Source organism: Rattus norvegicus, chromosome 14 (assembly GCF_021556685.1).
Source record: "Rattus norvegicus strain SHRSP/BbbUtx chromosome 14, alternate assembly SHRSP_T2T, whole genome shotgun sequence".
In the NCBI taxonomy this organism is placed as follows: domain Eukaryota; kingdom Metazoa; phylum Chordata; class Mammalia; order Rodentia; family Muridae; genus Rattus; species Rattus norvegicus.
In genome coordinates, this window is record NC_141547.1 from 97057670 (window position 1) to 97073005 (window position 15336).

Below are 15336 nucleotides of genomic sequence, written 5' to 3' on the forward strand. Positions count from 1 at the left end.
AGCTCCCTACACTCCCTGGGAGGGGCAAATCCTGCCTGGAACAGCCCTCCAGACGCCACCACTTAAAGGTTAGCAAAGGGTTCTTTTGAGGTGACATTTAAACCTTTAATAGCTACCAGCCAGTTTGGGCAGGAATTATTTTCCTTACTGGAGGCAGAGGCAGGAGCCCAATGCTGTTCAGTTACCTGTCTGCAAGAGACAGGGATGAAACCTTAGCTGAGGCAGCTTGGCAGGAGTGGGCGGAGCCCGCCGTGTCCTGTCTGCTGGCCTTGCCCTCCATCCTAATTACCCCAAAGTCTCAAAAAGCTTCAGGTTGCCCATTAGAGTCTTGCTGGGCTTAGCAATTATAATATCAGTTTTCTGCACACAGGTCTGACAGAATGGTTGGGAGACCAGAGGTGATTCAAAGTTTAGTAAGTCTTGGGGAAAGTTTACCAGTTCCTGCTGTTTTCTGGGCAACAGATTTGGCCTTTCCACTCCCACCATTGGCCACAAACAGTAGGGACCCTTTTCAATCACCGCCAGCGACACTTCATGTCTGTCATATATGACCCTTGGCAAACTGCAACTAAGCGAAGAACACTCCAAAAGGGAACCAGACATCATTCAGCTCAAGACGATTTATGGTGGGACGTCGGGCTTGTTTGCTTTTGTTGGCCCCTTGGAGCTACTCAACCAGTTAAAATGAATCCTCCTTTTGCACAGCCATGCTGATAGGAGGGTCCTTCCTGGGAGGCCCTGGGAGGGTGGATGCCACACTAGACTTGATAATGACATCATTGCCTTGTGACTTGTCATCTGCCTCTGTGGCTGTGACCCATGATCCTTGGGGTCTTCTACCTGAGCAAACATCCCATTTTCTCATTTTTTCTAGGAAGCAAGGTGCTTATTTCCTAGCCACTGTCCTTGCAACCTCCGGTCACAGTCATATGTCCCTCAGTTTCCCCATTTATATCTTATTTGTTTAAAAATTAAGCAAGACATTTAACAAACTCTACACATTTGCAAAGTGCTTACCTGAGTGAGTCTCCCAACCCCTTTAAGCTTTTGCTAATCTGCTGCATTAAAAGGTGTACCCCTAAAGTCATCTATCACAATTTCCTAAACAGCGTAGTGGGGACCAAGCCTCCATAGTGTTCAAGGCCATCCGTGTATCTATTATTATCATCATTATTATTTTATTGGGAAAAGGATCAAGGAAAGTTGTTGTTTAGTTGTACTTTTTATTGAAAACAGTAAAAAGGGTTTTAGCACTAATGGCAACAACAGCTACTCCAGACTGACATATTTCATTGCACTGAAGAGCTCATGTATATGGGTGTCAAAAATAATAACTGTAATGCACTCATAAGTAATGAATATGTACTGACCACAATAAAATACTCGTTCAATAGTAATGCTAAAAATTATTGCTACTATTGCTATTAATAATATTAACTCAAAGCATATATGGCTTAATCTGTGAACCTTAAATGTATTTAATGCCACTAAATTGTGGACTATGAATGTTTAAAATAATGGATATTATGATGTATGTACTGACTACAATAAAATATAGATAAAAACATATAAAATATGAATTCATTGAAATTCCTATGATCAACTTTGTAACTACTAATACTATTAGTAAATGTTTACATGAATATTAGTAACTAATATTCAGATATAGGTAATTGAGCTGTGTGAATTGTTCATGTGTCCTGTGATATACTGAATCATGTATTTATAGTTAACTAAAATGATTAATATTATCTTTCATGAACCAACCACAAATTACCTAAGAGATTAACCTAATAGCAGTATTAATATTAATTCAGGCATGTTTGGTTCAGATGGTCCCTTTCTCAGCACTGTTCCTAGGAGACAGGCTGACAGCTGACCATCCATGGAAGGGAGCATAGAGCGGGTCCCTAGCCCCATCCCAGTGCTCTTTCAGAAGACAATAACAGCAGAGCATAGCAAGTTAACAGTAAGGTGGGCCCAAGTACAACCTATAGGCACCATCCTCTCAGAATTACTTAGAAACATTTTAAAAGGCAGGGGCTATAGATTTCCAGAAAACCACATATATTTGAGGAAAATAGGGGTCACTCTCCAGAGGCTTTGATCTGTGCCTTGCCATTTCACAGAAGGCAGCCAGACCATGTTGACTTAACAACAGCGGTAAAAGCTGGGACCCATTAATTTACAGTTTCATGTGCGAGCTGCGGCATGGCCCGATATCTCCTGCCCTGGCTTAGCAAGAAGTAAATGTGCAGGGTTACTATAGTTTATAATCTGGGACTTGCTTTCATTTTTTCTTTCATTTTCCTTTTCTTTCTTTCCTTTGTAAGCACTTAAGCCCATCAAACAAGTATTTGTGACTTGTTCTGGTCAATATCTGTAACTGCACATTCTAGATGTCCCTTTAAAGTCTATAAGTATAAAATTTTAAAATGTGGGATATAGTTTTCTCTACCAGAGAGTTTGGGAGTTAAAGGTCTTGAGTTTAAATTGATTCAAGGGTCAACCAGTTTAGACCTTCTTAAAGAGTTGTTAGTTTCTTGAGACTTATTACAAACACTATGAACACTAATAGGGAGAAAGAGAGAGAGAGAGAGAGAGAGAGAGAGAGAGAGAGAGAGAGAGAGAGAAGAAGAAGGAGGAGGAGGAGGGAGGGAGGGAGGAAGGAAGGAAGGAAGAAAGAAAGAAAGAAAGAAAGAAAGAAAGAAAGAGAAAAAGGAAGGAAAGGAAGAAAGAAATGAATAAAGGGGAAAGAAAATTAAAGATAAGAAAAGAAAAGCAAAGAAACAGAAGGGAAGGGAAGGGAAGGGAAGGGAAGGGAAGGGAAGGGAAGGGAAGGGAAGGGAAGGGAAGGGAAGGGAAGGGAAGGGAAGGGAAAGGAAAAGAAGGGAAGGGAAGGGAAGGGAAGGTGGTTCCACACAAAGTCAAGCCTTCAATGACCATTTCAGCATTAGGTCATTCTCTTCTTCCTTACAATACTTGTTGAACTTGGACTACTCACTGGCAAGCAGTCTATTGCATCTGAGGTGGACTCTGAGACAGATTCAGGGTCACACTGGAGGCAGATTCAAGATTTGATAAAGTAACATTGAGCTTAGAGAACATGGCAAGAAGCCATCTTCCTGTGTGTACTAGGAATGAAACAAATGTTTGATAGAATAGGACATGTGATGGATACAAAAAAGACAGTACTGGAATTTTGCAAATGTACTTTGTTTAGGAAGAAGAATCATCTTTTCTATATGTCAGCTAAATTAAATTCCTCATTCCGTCTGTGCATGTGTATGTGTGTGCATGCATGCATGAGTGTATTCCTGTGGTTTCTTCTTTCTTTTTTTTTTTTTTTTTTTTATTAACTTGAGTATTTCTTATATACATTTCGAGTGTTATTCCCTTTCCCGGTTTCCGGGCAAACATCCCCCTCCCCCCTCCCCTTCCTTATGGGTGTTCCCCTCCCAACCCTCCCCCCATTGCCGCCCTCCCCCCATAGACTAGTTCACTGTGGGTTCAGTCTTAGCAGGACCCAGGGCTTCCCCTTCCACTGGTGCTCTTACTAGGATATTCATTGCTACCTATGGGGTCAGAGTCCAGGGTCAGTCCATGTATAGTCTTTAGGTAGTGGCTTAGTCCCTGGAAGCTCTGGTTGCTTGGCATTGTTGTACTTTTGGGGTCTCGAGCCCCTTCAAGCTCTTCCAGTTCTTTCTCTGATTCCTTCAATAGGGGACCTATTCTCAGTTCAGTGGTTTGCTGCTGGCATTCGCCTCTATATTTGCTGTATTCTGGCTGTGTCTCTCAGGAGCGATCTACATCCGGCTCCTGTCAGTCTGCACTTCTTTGCTTCATCCATCTTGTCTAATTGGGTGGCTGTATATGTATGGGCCACATGTGGGGCAGGCTCTGAATGGGTGTTCCTTCAGTCTCTGTTTTAATCTTTGCCTCTCCCTTCCCTGCCAAGGGTATTCTTTTTCCTCATTTAAAGAAGGAGTGAAGCATTCACATTTTGATCATCCGTCTTGAGTTTCGTTTGTTCTAGGGATCTAGGGTAATTCAAGCATTTGGGCTAATAGCCACTTATCAATGAGTGCATACCATGTATGTCTTTCTGTGATTGGGTTAGCTCACTCAGGATGATATTTTCCAGTTCCAACCATTTGCCTACGAATTTCATAAACTCGTTGTTTTTGATAGCTGAGTAATATTCCATTGTGTAGATGTACCACATTTTCTGTATCCATTCCTCTGTTGAAGGGCATCTGGGTTCTTTCCAGCTTCTGGCTATTATAAATAAGGCTGCGATGAACATAGTGGAGCACGTGTCTCTTTTATATGTTGAGGCATCTTTTGGGTATATGCCCAAGAGAGGTATAGCTGGATCATCAGGCAGTTCAATGTCCAATTTTCTGAGGAACCTCCAGACTGATTTCCAGAATGGTTTTACCAGTCTGCAATCCCACCAACAATGGAGGAGTGTTCCTCTTTCTCCACATCCTCGCCAGCATCTGCTGTCACCTGAGTTTTTGATCTTAGCCAATCGCACTGGTGTGAGGTGAAATCTCAGGGTTGTTTTGATTTGCATTTCCCTTATGACTAAAGATGTTGAACATTTCTTTAGGTGTTTCTCAGCCATTCGGCATTCCTCAGCTGTGAATTCTTTGTTTAGCTCTGAACCCCATTTTTTAATAGGGTTATTTGTTTCCCTGCGGTCTAACTTCTTGAGTTCTTTGTATATTTTGGAAATAAGGCCTCTATCTGTTGTAGGATTGGTAAAGATCTTTTCCCAATCTGTTGGTTGCCGTTTTGTCCTAACCACAGTGTCCTTTGCCTTACAGAAGCTTTGCAGTTTTATGAGATCCCATTTGTCGATTCTTGATCTTAGAGCATAAGCCATTGGTGTTTTGTTCAGGAAATTTTTTCCAGTGCCCATGTGTTCCAGATGCTTCCCTAGTTTTTCTTCTATTAGTTTGAGTGTGTCTGGTTTGATGTGGAGGTCCTTGATCCACTTGGACTTAAGCTTTGTACAGGGTGATAAGGATGGATCGATCTGCATTCTTCTACATGTTGCCCTCCAGTTGAACCAGCACCATTTGCTGAAAATACTATCTTTTTTCCATTGGATGGTTTTGGCTCCTTTGTCAAAAATCAAGTGACCATAGGTGTGTGGGTTCATTTCTGGGTCTTCAATTCTATTCCATTGGTCTATCTGTCTGTCTCTGTACCAATACCATGCAGTTTTTATCACTATTGCTCTGTAATACTGCTTGAGTTCAGGGATAGTGATTCCCCCTGAAGTCCTTTTATTGTTGAGGATAGCTTTAGCTATCCTGGGTTTTTTGTTATTCCAGATGAATTTGCAAATTGTTCTGTCTAACTCTTTGAAGAATTGGATTGGTATTTTGATGGGGATTGCATTGAATCTGTAGATTGCTTTTGGTAAGATGGCCATTTTTACCATATTAATCCTGCCAATCCATGAGCATGGGAGATCTTTCCATCTTCTGAGGTCTTCTTCAATTTCTTTCCTCAGTGTCTTGAAGTTCTTATTGTACAGATCTTTTACTTGCTTGGTTAAAGTCACACCGAGGTACTTTATATTATTTGGGTCTATTATGAAGGGTGTCGTTTCCCTAATTTCTTTCTCGGCTTGTTTCTCTTTTGTATAGAGGAAGGCAACTGATTTATTTGAGTTAATTTTATACCCAGCCACTTTGCTGAAGTTGTTTATCAGCTTTAGTAGTTCTCTGGTGGAACTTTTGGGATCACTTAAATATACTATCATGTCATCTGCAAATAGTGATATTTTGACCTCTTCTTTTCCGATCTGTATCCCTTTGATCTCCTTTTGTTGTCTGATTGCTCTGGCTAGAACTTCAAGAACTATATTGAATAAGTAGGGAGAGAGTGGGCAGCCTTGTCTAGTCCCTGATTTTAGTGGGATTGCTTCAAGTTTCTCTCCATTTAGTTTAATGTTAGCAACTGGTTTGCTGTATATGGCTTTTACTATGTTTAGGTATGGGCCTTGAATTCCTATTCTTTCCAGGACTTTTATCATGAAGGGGTGTTGAATTTTGTCAAATGCTTTCTCAGCATCTAATGAAATGATCATGTGGTTCTGTTCTTTCAGTTTGTTTATATAATGGATCACGTTGATGGTTTTCCGTATATTAAACCATCCCTGCATGCCTGGGATGAAGCCTACTTGATCATGGTGGATGATTGTTTTGATGTGCTCTTGAATTCGGTTTGCCAGAATTTTATTGAGTATTTTTGCGTCGATATTCATAAGGGAAATTGGTCTGAAGTTCTCTTTCTTTGTTGTGTCTTTGTGTGGTTTAGGTATAAGAGTAATTGTGGCTTCATAGAAGGAATTCGGTAGGGCTCCATCTGTTTCAATTTTGTGGAATAGTTTGGATAATATTGGTATGAGGTCTTCTATGAAGGTTTGATAGAATTCTGCACTAAACCCGTCTGGACCTGGGCTCTTTTTGGTTGGGAGACCTTTAATGACTGCTTCTATTTCCTTAGGAGTTATGGGGTTGTTTAACTGGTTTATCTGTTCCTGATTTAACTTCGATACCTGGTATCTGTCTAGGAAATTGTCCATTTCCTGAAGATTTTCAAATTTTGTTGAATATAGGTTTTTATAGTAAGATCTGATGATTTTTTGAATTTCCTCCGAATCTGTAGTTATGTCTCCCTTTTCATTTCTGATTTTGTTAATTTGGACACACTCTCTGTGTCCTCTCGTTAGTCTGGCTAAGGGTTTATCTATCTTGTTGATTTTCTCAAAGAACCAACTTTTGGTTCTGTTGATTCTTTCTATGGTCCTTTTTGTTTCTACTTGGTTGATTTCAGCTCTGAGTTTGATTATTTCCTGCCTTCTACTCCTCCTGGGTGTATTTGCTTCTTTTTGTTCTAGAGCTTTTAGGTGTGCTGTCAAGCTGCTGACATATGCTCTTTCCTGTTTCTTTCTGCAGGCACTCAGCGCTATGAGTTTTCCTCTTAGCACAGCTTTCATTGTGTCCCATAAGTTTGAGTATGTTGTATCTTCATTTTCATTAAATTCTAAAAAGTTTTTAATTTCTTTCTTTATTTCTTCCTTGACCAGGTTATCATTGAGTAGAGCATTGTTCAATTTCCACGTATATGTGGGCATTCTTCCCTTATTGTTATTGAAGACCAGTTTTAGGCCGTGGTGGTCCGATAGCACGCATGGGATTATTTCTATCTTTCTGTACCTGTTGAGGCCCGTTTTTTGACCAATTATATGGTCAATTTTGGAGAAAGTACCATGAGGAGCTGAGAAGAAGGTATATCCTTTTGCTTTAGGATAGAATGTTCTATAAATATCCGTTAAGTCCATTTGGCTCATGACTTCTCTTAGTCTGTCTACATCACTGTTTAATTTCTGTTTCCATGATCTGTCCATTGATGAGAGTGGGGTGTTGAAATCTCCCACTATTATTGTGTGAGGTGCAATGTGTGTTTTGAGCTTTAGTAAGGTTTCTTTTACGTATGTAGGTGCCCTTGTATTTGGGGCATAGATATTTAGGATTGAGAGTTCATCTTGGTGGATTTTTCCTTTGATGAATATGAAGTGTCCTTCCTTATCTTTTTTGATGACTTTTAGTTGGAAATTGATTTTATTTGATATTAGAATGGCTACTCCAGCTTGCTTCTTCTGACCATTTGCTTGGAAAGTTGTTTTCCAGCCTTTCACTCTGAGGTAGTGTCTGTCTTTGTCTCTGAGGTGTGTTTCCTGTAGGCAGCAGAATGCAGGGTCCTCGTTGCGTATCCAGTTTGTTAATCTATGTCTTTTTATTGGGGAGTTGAGGCCATTGATATTGAGAGATATTAAGGAATAGTGATTATTGCTTCCCGTTATATTCATATTTGATGTGAGGTTATGTTTGTGTGCTTTCATTCTCTTTGTTTTGTTGCCAAGACGATTAGTTTCTTGCTTCTTCTAGGGTATAGCTTGCCTCCTTATGTTGGGCTTTACCATTTATTATCCTTTGTAGTGCTGGATTTGTAGAAAGATATTGTGTAAATTTGGTTTTGTCATGGAATATCTTGGTTTCTCCATCAATGTTAATTGAGAGTTTTGCTGGATACAGTAATCTAGGCTGGCATTTGTGTTCTCTTAGGGTCTGTATAACATCAGTCCAGGATCTTCTGGCCTTCATAGTTTCTGGCGAGAAGTCTGGTGTGATTCTGATAGGTCTCCCTTTATATGTTACTTGACCTTTTTCCCTTACTGCTTTTAATATTCTTTCTTTATTTTGTGCGTTTGGTGTTTTGACAATTATGTGACGGGAGGTGTTTCTTTTCTGGTCCAATCTATTTGGAGTTCTGTAGGCTTCTTGTATGTCTATGGGTATCTCTTTTTTTAGGTTAGGGAAGTTTTCTTCTATGATTTTGTTGAAGATATTTACTGGTCCTTTGAGCTGGGAGTCTTCACTCTCTTCTATACCTATTATCCTTAGGTTTGATCTTCTCATTGAGTCCTGGATTTCCTGTATGTTTTGGACCAGTAGCTTTTTCCGCTTTACATTATCTTTGACAGTTGAGTCAATGATTTCTATGGAATCTTCTGCTCCTGAGATTCTCTCTTCCATCTCTTGTATTCTGTTGGTGAAGCTTGTATCTACAGCTCCTTGTCTCTTCTTTTGGTTTTCTATATCCAGGGTTGTTTCCATGTGTTCTTTCTTGATTGCTTCTATTTCCATTTTTAATTCCTTCAACTGTTTGATTGTGTTTTCCTGGAATTCTTTCAGGGATTTTTGCGATTCCTCTCTGTAGGCTTTTACTTGTTTATTAATGTTTACCTGTGCTTCCCTAAGTGTGTTCAGGTCTTTCCTGAAGTCCTCCAGCATCATGATCAAATATGATTTTGAAACTAGATCTTGCTTTTCTGGTGTGTTTGGATATTCCATGTTTGTTTTGGTGGGAGAATTGGGCTCCGATGATGGCATGTAGTCTTGGTTTCTGTTGCTTGGGTTCCTGCGCTTGCCTCTCGCCATCAGATTATCTCTAGTGTTACTTTGTTCTGCTATTTCTGACAGTGGCTAGACTGTCCTATAAGCCTGTGTGTCAGGAGTGCTGTAGACCTGTTTTCCTCTCTTTCAGTCAGTTATGGGGACAGAGTGTTCTGCTTTCGGGCGTGTAGTTTTTCCTCTCTACAGGTCTTCAGCTGTTCCTGTGGGCCTGTGTCTTGAGTTCACCAGGCAGCTTTCTTGCAGCAGAAAATTTGGTCTTACCTGTGGTCCCGAGGCTCAGGTTTGCTCGTGGGGTGCTGTCCAGGGGCTCTCTGCAGCGGCAGCAACCAGGAAGACCTGTGCCGCCCCTTCCGGGAGCTTCAGTGCACCAGGGTTCCAGATGGTCTTTGGCTTTTTCCTCTGGCGTCCGAGATGTGTGTGCAGGGAGCAGTCTCTTCTGGTTTCCCAGGCTTGTCTACCTCTCTGAAGGTTTAGCTCTCCCTCCCACGGGATTTGGGTGCAGAGAACTGTTTATCCGGTCTGTTTCCTTCAGGGTCCGGCGGTGTCTGTGGCAGGGGTCCTGCCGCTCCTGGGCCCTCCCCCACGGGAGCCCAGAGGCCTTATACAGTTTCCTCTTGGGCCAGGGATGTGGGCAGGGGTGAGCAGTGTTGGTGGTCTCTTCCGCTCTGCAGCCTCAGGAGTGCCCACCTGACCAGGCGGTTGGGTCTCTCTCTCACCGGGTCTGGGAGCAGAGAGCTGCTGCGGGCCGGGATCCGCGGGTGTGGGACTTCCGGTAAACACAGAACGTGCCCGGTTCTAGAGAAATTCTGCTTCCGTGTGTCCCAAGCTCACCAGGCAGCTTTCTTGCAGCAGAAAATTTGGTCTTACCTGTGGTCCCGAGGCTCAAGTTCGCTCGTGGGGTGCTGCCCAGGGGCTCTCTGCAGCGGCAGCAACCAGGAAGACCTGTGCCGCCCCTTCCGGGAGCTTCAGTGCACCAGGGTTCCATATGATCTTTGGCTTTTTCCTCTGGCGTCCGAGATGTGTGTGCAGGGAGCAGTCTCTTCTGGTTTCCCAGGCCTGTCTGCCTCTCTGAAGGTTTAGCTCTCCCTCCCACGGGATTTGGGTGCAGAGAACTGTTTATCAGGTCTGTTTCCTTCAGGGTCCGGCGGTGTCTGTGGCAGGGGTCCTGCCGCTCCTGGGCCCTCCCCCACGGGAGCCCAGAGGCCTTATACAGTTTCCTCTTGGGCCAGGGATGTGGGCAGGGGTGAGCAGTGTTGGTGGTCTCTTCCGCTCTGCAGCCTCAGGAGTGCCCACCTGACCAGGCGGTTGGGTCTCTCTCTCACCGGGTCTGGGAGCAGAGAGCTGTTTTCTTCTTTCTTTGTGAGTGGATGGGTGAGTGGATTAGGGGCATTCCTCCTTACACTGAGTAAGTAAAGGAAGGTGTCAGGATCTAGTTAGGGCCTGACCTGTGCCACCTGATAAAGAACTCATTCTTCAGAGTGTAATCTGAGTTGACCCCAACCACAAGAATCTACAGATAGAGATTGGCTGCTTCGTTGGCAGTGAGAAGACAGAAGCCTCCCTGGTTGAGGGACAGAAGGTGTGAAAGGCTTTCCCATGGCTGTAGGGACTGTGCACAAAGTGATGGTCAACAAGAGATTGGGCCAACAGGATGCGCTGCAGTAATGAGGCATTTCATTAGACACAGGTAAATATCCTACCACAGAAGGGACAAGATGGTGTCACAGTGGCCCAAGCTGGTAGAGTTTCACCAGCCTAGGTCACTGGAACTTCAGGAGCAAGGGACTCAGCAAGAAATCTCTCAGCATGGCAAGTAGGTGGGCATAGGGCAAAAGGAGCTTAACTGTTTCTAAGGCTAGGGAGTGTATCACTTTCCAATTAAGTGGCATTTATCTTACTCCTTTGCCTCTCTGAGCTCTCTGATACCCCAGCCTTTCCTCACAGAGGAGGAGCAGAAGGGAGATACCTGGGAACAGAACAGGTTAGGAAGAGCAGAGCCCTGCCTTCCTTTCAAGCTGCTATTAGCAGGTCCAGGCTGGAATGGAGAGGAATCTTAAAGTGAAATCAAGTTGGGCAGTTTCATTATCAATAGAACTTTCCATTGCTTTGTGGCTTCTTTCGGTGATATAATGGTTTAAAAGGACCCCAAAGACCTTATTATTAGAGTGATCCACAATAGATGCACTGGGCCAAGCATCCCTACCACCAGGGTAGAGAAGACCAGCAAAACTTCATGGGAAGTTTCACATCATCTCAACATATGAATTACTCTACCAAGAGCACTGCCTCAGAGCTATGCTGTCAGAGCTATGGTAAGGAGGCAAGGGTTCACTCAGAGACATGCTGTCTGATGAGGAGGTGAGGGTCCAAGGTGAAGGGAGATCAGGATCTGACAGACAAGGACACCAGAATCAGATCTGAAACACCGACTAATCACAAGTGGACCCTAAGAACATGAGTCAGATCTCTCAGGATGGAATCTTACTGTCTAATGTAATTGCTAGTAGAAGGTGGATAAGGCTACCTCAATCTTAAGCCATTTTTTCAACTATTTTCTGTGGGTTTTTTTTTTGAAGTGGCAGTTGTCAGGACAAGTGGATAACTGTTGTGTCTCTATACGCATGGAATTGATTAAACCTCCAGGCTCACTCGGTTCCTGTGGCTCCTCTCAGCTCAACTCACCCCACACCCTACCCTAAAGGGCTGCAGCTCAGGGGCTTCGCTTCCTTTCTCCTAGTTTCACCTCCTATACAGTCCTGCCATTTCTGTCATACACTTTCTGGGTTCTCTTGGTCTTCAGTTCTTGGCTCCTGGTTTTCTCTCTCTCTCTCTCTCTCTCTCTCTCTCTCTCTCTCTCTCTCTCTCTTTCTCTCTCTCATCTCACACCTACAATAGAAACCTCATCCTCAACCCTCCCATGAAGGGGTCAGGTCCTCATTTTTGTTCAGTAGTTACGTAATAACATTAGACTCCCTCCAGAATTAATGTAAGCTGAGCTGCAGAGGCTTGGCTAAACTCACTAACTCAGTGCGGGACCAGCGAATGGTCACACTGCTGGATCTAGGTGACAGCGAGCCCTTCGGAGGATGTTTTCCATTTTATGTAGTCATCTTAATTTCATTACATGCTCTGGAAAACAAAAAGCAATGTTGCTAAATAAATGAATAATTGCGTGTGTCAGTGGAGTAGATAGCCAATTATAAATTATAAATCACTTTTAGCCAAATAATTGGCCCTGTTTCTCAACTTAGCTAGTGGAGCCCCGAAAGGAGACTCATTTGTTAGTCGACAGTGTTTCAGGGCCCACGCCATTATAAACCGGTCCCCTAGAAACGAGCAAAGCTCTAGAGTTCACGGAGTACATTTACTTGTAAAAAAAAAAAAACACTCGGTTTACCGGAAGTCCCACACCCGCGGATCCCAGCCCGCAGCAGCTCTCTGCTCCCAGACCCGGTGAGAGAGAGACCCAACCGCCTGGTCAGGTGGGCACTCCCGAGGCTGCAGAGCTGAAGAGACCACCAACACTGCTCACCCCTGCCCACATCCCTGGCCCAAGAGGAAACTGTATAAGGCCTCTGGGCTCCCGTGGGGGAGGGCCCAGGAGCGGCAGGACACCGGCCTGAGACACCCCCGGAACCTGAAAGAAACAGACCGGATAAACAGTTCTCTGCACCCAAATCCCGTGGGAGGGAGAGCTAAACCTTCAGAGAGGCAGACAAGCCTGGGAAACCAGAAGAGACTGCTCCCTGCACACACATTTCGGACGCCAGAGGAAAAAGCCAAAGACCATCTGGAACCCTGGTGCACTGAAGCTCCCGGAAGGGGCGGCACAGGTCTTCCTGGTTGCTGCCGCTGCAGAGAGCCCCTGGACAGCACCCCACGAGCAAACTTGAGCCTCGGGACCACAGGTGAGACCAAATTTTCTGCTGCAAGAAAGCTGCCTGGTGAACTCAAGACACAGGCCCACAGGAACAGCTGAAGACCTGTAGAGAGGAAAAACTACACGCCCGAAAGCAGAACACTCTGTCCCCATAACTGACTGAAAGAGAGGAAAACAGGTCTACAGCACTCCTGACACACAGGCTTATAGGACAGTCTAGCCACTGTCAGAAATAGCAGAACAAAGTAACACTAGAGATAATCTGATGGCGAGAGGCAAGCGCAGGAACCCAAGCAACAGAAACCAAGACTACATGCCATCATCGGAGCCCAATTCTCCCACCAAAACAAACATGGAATATCCAAACACACCAGAAAAGCAAGATCTAGTTTCAAAATCATATTTGATCATGATGCTGGAGGACTTCAAGAAAGACATGAACACACTTAGGGAAGCACAGGAAAACATTAATAAACAAGTAAAAGCCTACAGAGAGGAATCGCAAAAATCCCTGAAAGAATTCCAGGAAAACACAATCAAACAGTTGAAGGAATTAAAAATGGAAATAGAAGCAATCAAGAAAGAACACATGGAAACAACCCTGGATATAGAAAACCAAAAGAAGAGACAAGGAGCTGTAGATACAAGCTTCACCAACAGAATACAAGAGATGGAAGAGAGAATCTCAGGAGCAGAAGATTCCATAGAAATCATTGACTCAACTGTCAAAGATAATGTAAAGCGGAAAAAGCTACTGGTCCAAAACATACAGGAAATCCAGGACTCAATGAGAAGATCAAACCTAAGGATAATAGGTATAGAAGAGAGTGAAGACTCCCAGCTCAAAGGACCAGTAAATATCTTCAACAAAATCATAGAAGAAAACTTCCCTAACCTAAAAAAAGAGATACCCATAGACATACAAGAAGCCTACAGAACTCCAAATAGATTGGACCAGAAAAGAAACACCTCCCGTCACATAATTGTCAAAACACCAAACGCACAAAATAAAGAAAGAATATTAAAAGCAGTAAGGGAAAAAGGTCAAGTAACATATAAAGGGAGACCTATCAGAATCACACCAGACTTCTCGCCAGAAACTATGAAGGCCAGAAGATCCTGGACTGATGTCATACAGACCCTAAGAGAACACAAATGCCAGCCCAGGTTACTGTATCCAGCAAAACTCTCAATTAACATTGATGGAGAAACCAAGATATTCCATGACAAAACCAAATTTACACAATAACTTTCTACAAATCCAGCACTACAAAGGATAATAAATGGTAAAGCCCAACATAAGGAGGCAAGCTATACCCTAGAAGAAGCAAGAAACTAATCGTCTTGGCAACAAAACAAAGAGAATTGAAGCACACAAACATAACCTCACATCCAAATATGAATATAACGGGAAGCAATAATCACTATTCCTTAATATCTCTCAATATCGATGGCCTCAACTCCCCAATAAAAAGACATAGATTAACAAACTGGATACGCAACGAGGACCCTGCATTCTGCTGCCTACAGGAAACACACCTCAGAGACAAAGACAGACACTACCTCAGAGTGAAAGGCTGGAAAACAACTTTCCAAGCAAATGGTCAGAAGAAGCAAGCTGGAGTAGCCATTCTAATATCAAATAAAATCAATTTCCAACTAAAAGTCATCAAAAAAGATAAGGAAGGACACTTCATATTCATCAAAGGAAAAATCCACCAAGATGAACTCTCAATCCTAAATATCTATGCCCCAAATACAAGGGCACCTACATACGTAAAAGAAACCTTACTAAAGCTCAAAACACACATTGCACCTCACACAATAATAGTGGGAGATTTCAACACCCCACTCTCATCAATGGACAGACCATGGAAACAGAAATTAAACAGTGATGTCGACAGACTAAGAGAAGTCATGAGCCAAATGGACTTAACGGATATTTATAGAACATTCTATCCTAAAGCAAAAGGATATACCTTCTTCTCAGCTCCTCATGGTACTTTCTCCAAAATTGACCATATAATTGGTCAAAAAACGGGCCTCAACAGGTACAGAAAGATAGAAATAATCCCATGCGTGCTATCGGACCACCACGGCCTAAAACTGGTCTTCAATAACAATAAGGGAAGAATGCCCACATATACGTGGAAATTGAACAATGCTCTACTCAATGATAACCTGGTCAAGGAAGAAATAAAGAAAGAAATTAAAAACTTTTTAGAATTTAATGAAAATGAAGATACAACATACCCAAACTTATGGGACACAATGAAAGCTGTGCTAAGAGGAAAACTCATAGCGCTGAGTGCCTGCAGAAAGAAACAGGAAAGAGCATATGTCAGCAGCTTGACAGCACACCTAAAAGCTCTAGAACAAAAAGAAGCAAATACACCCAGGAGGAGTAGAAGGCAGGAAATAATCAAACTCAGAGCTGAAATCAACCAAGTAGAAACA

At 43.0% G+C, this 15336-nt stretch overlaps 1 protein-coding gene across 7 annotated transcripts in view; it reads right to left on the reverse strand.

Moving 5' to 3' along the window:
* LOC148001463 (uncharacterized) overlaps positions 1 to 15336 on the reverse strand; it is a 193883-nt gene that overhangs the window by 67071 nt on the left and 111476 nt on the right. The window lies entirely within an intron of this gene.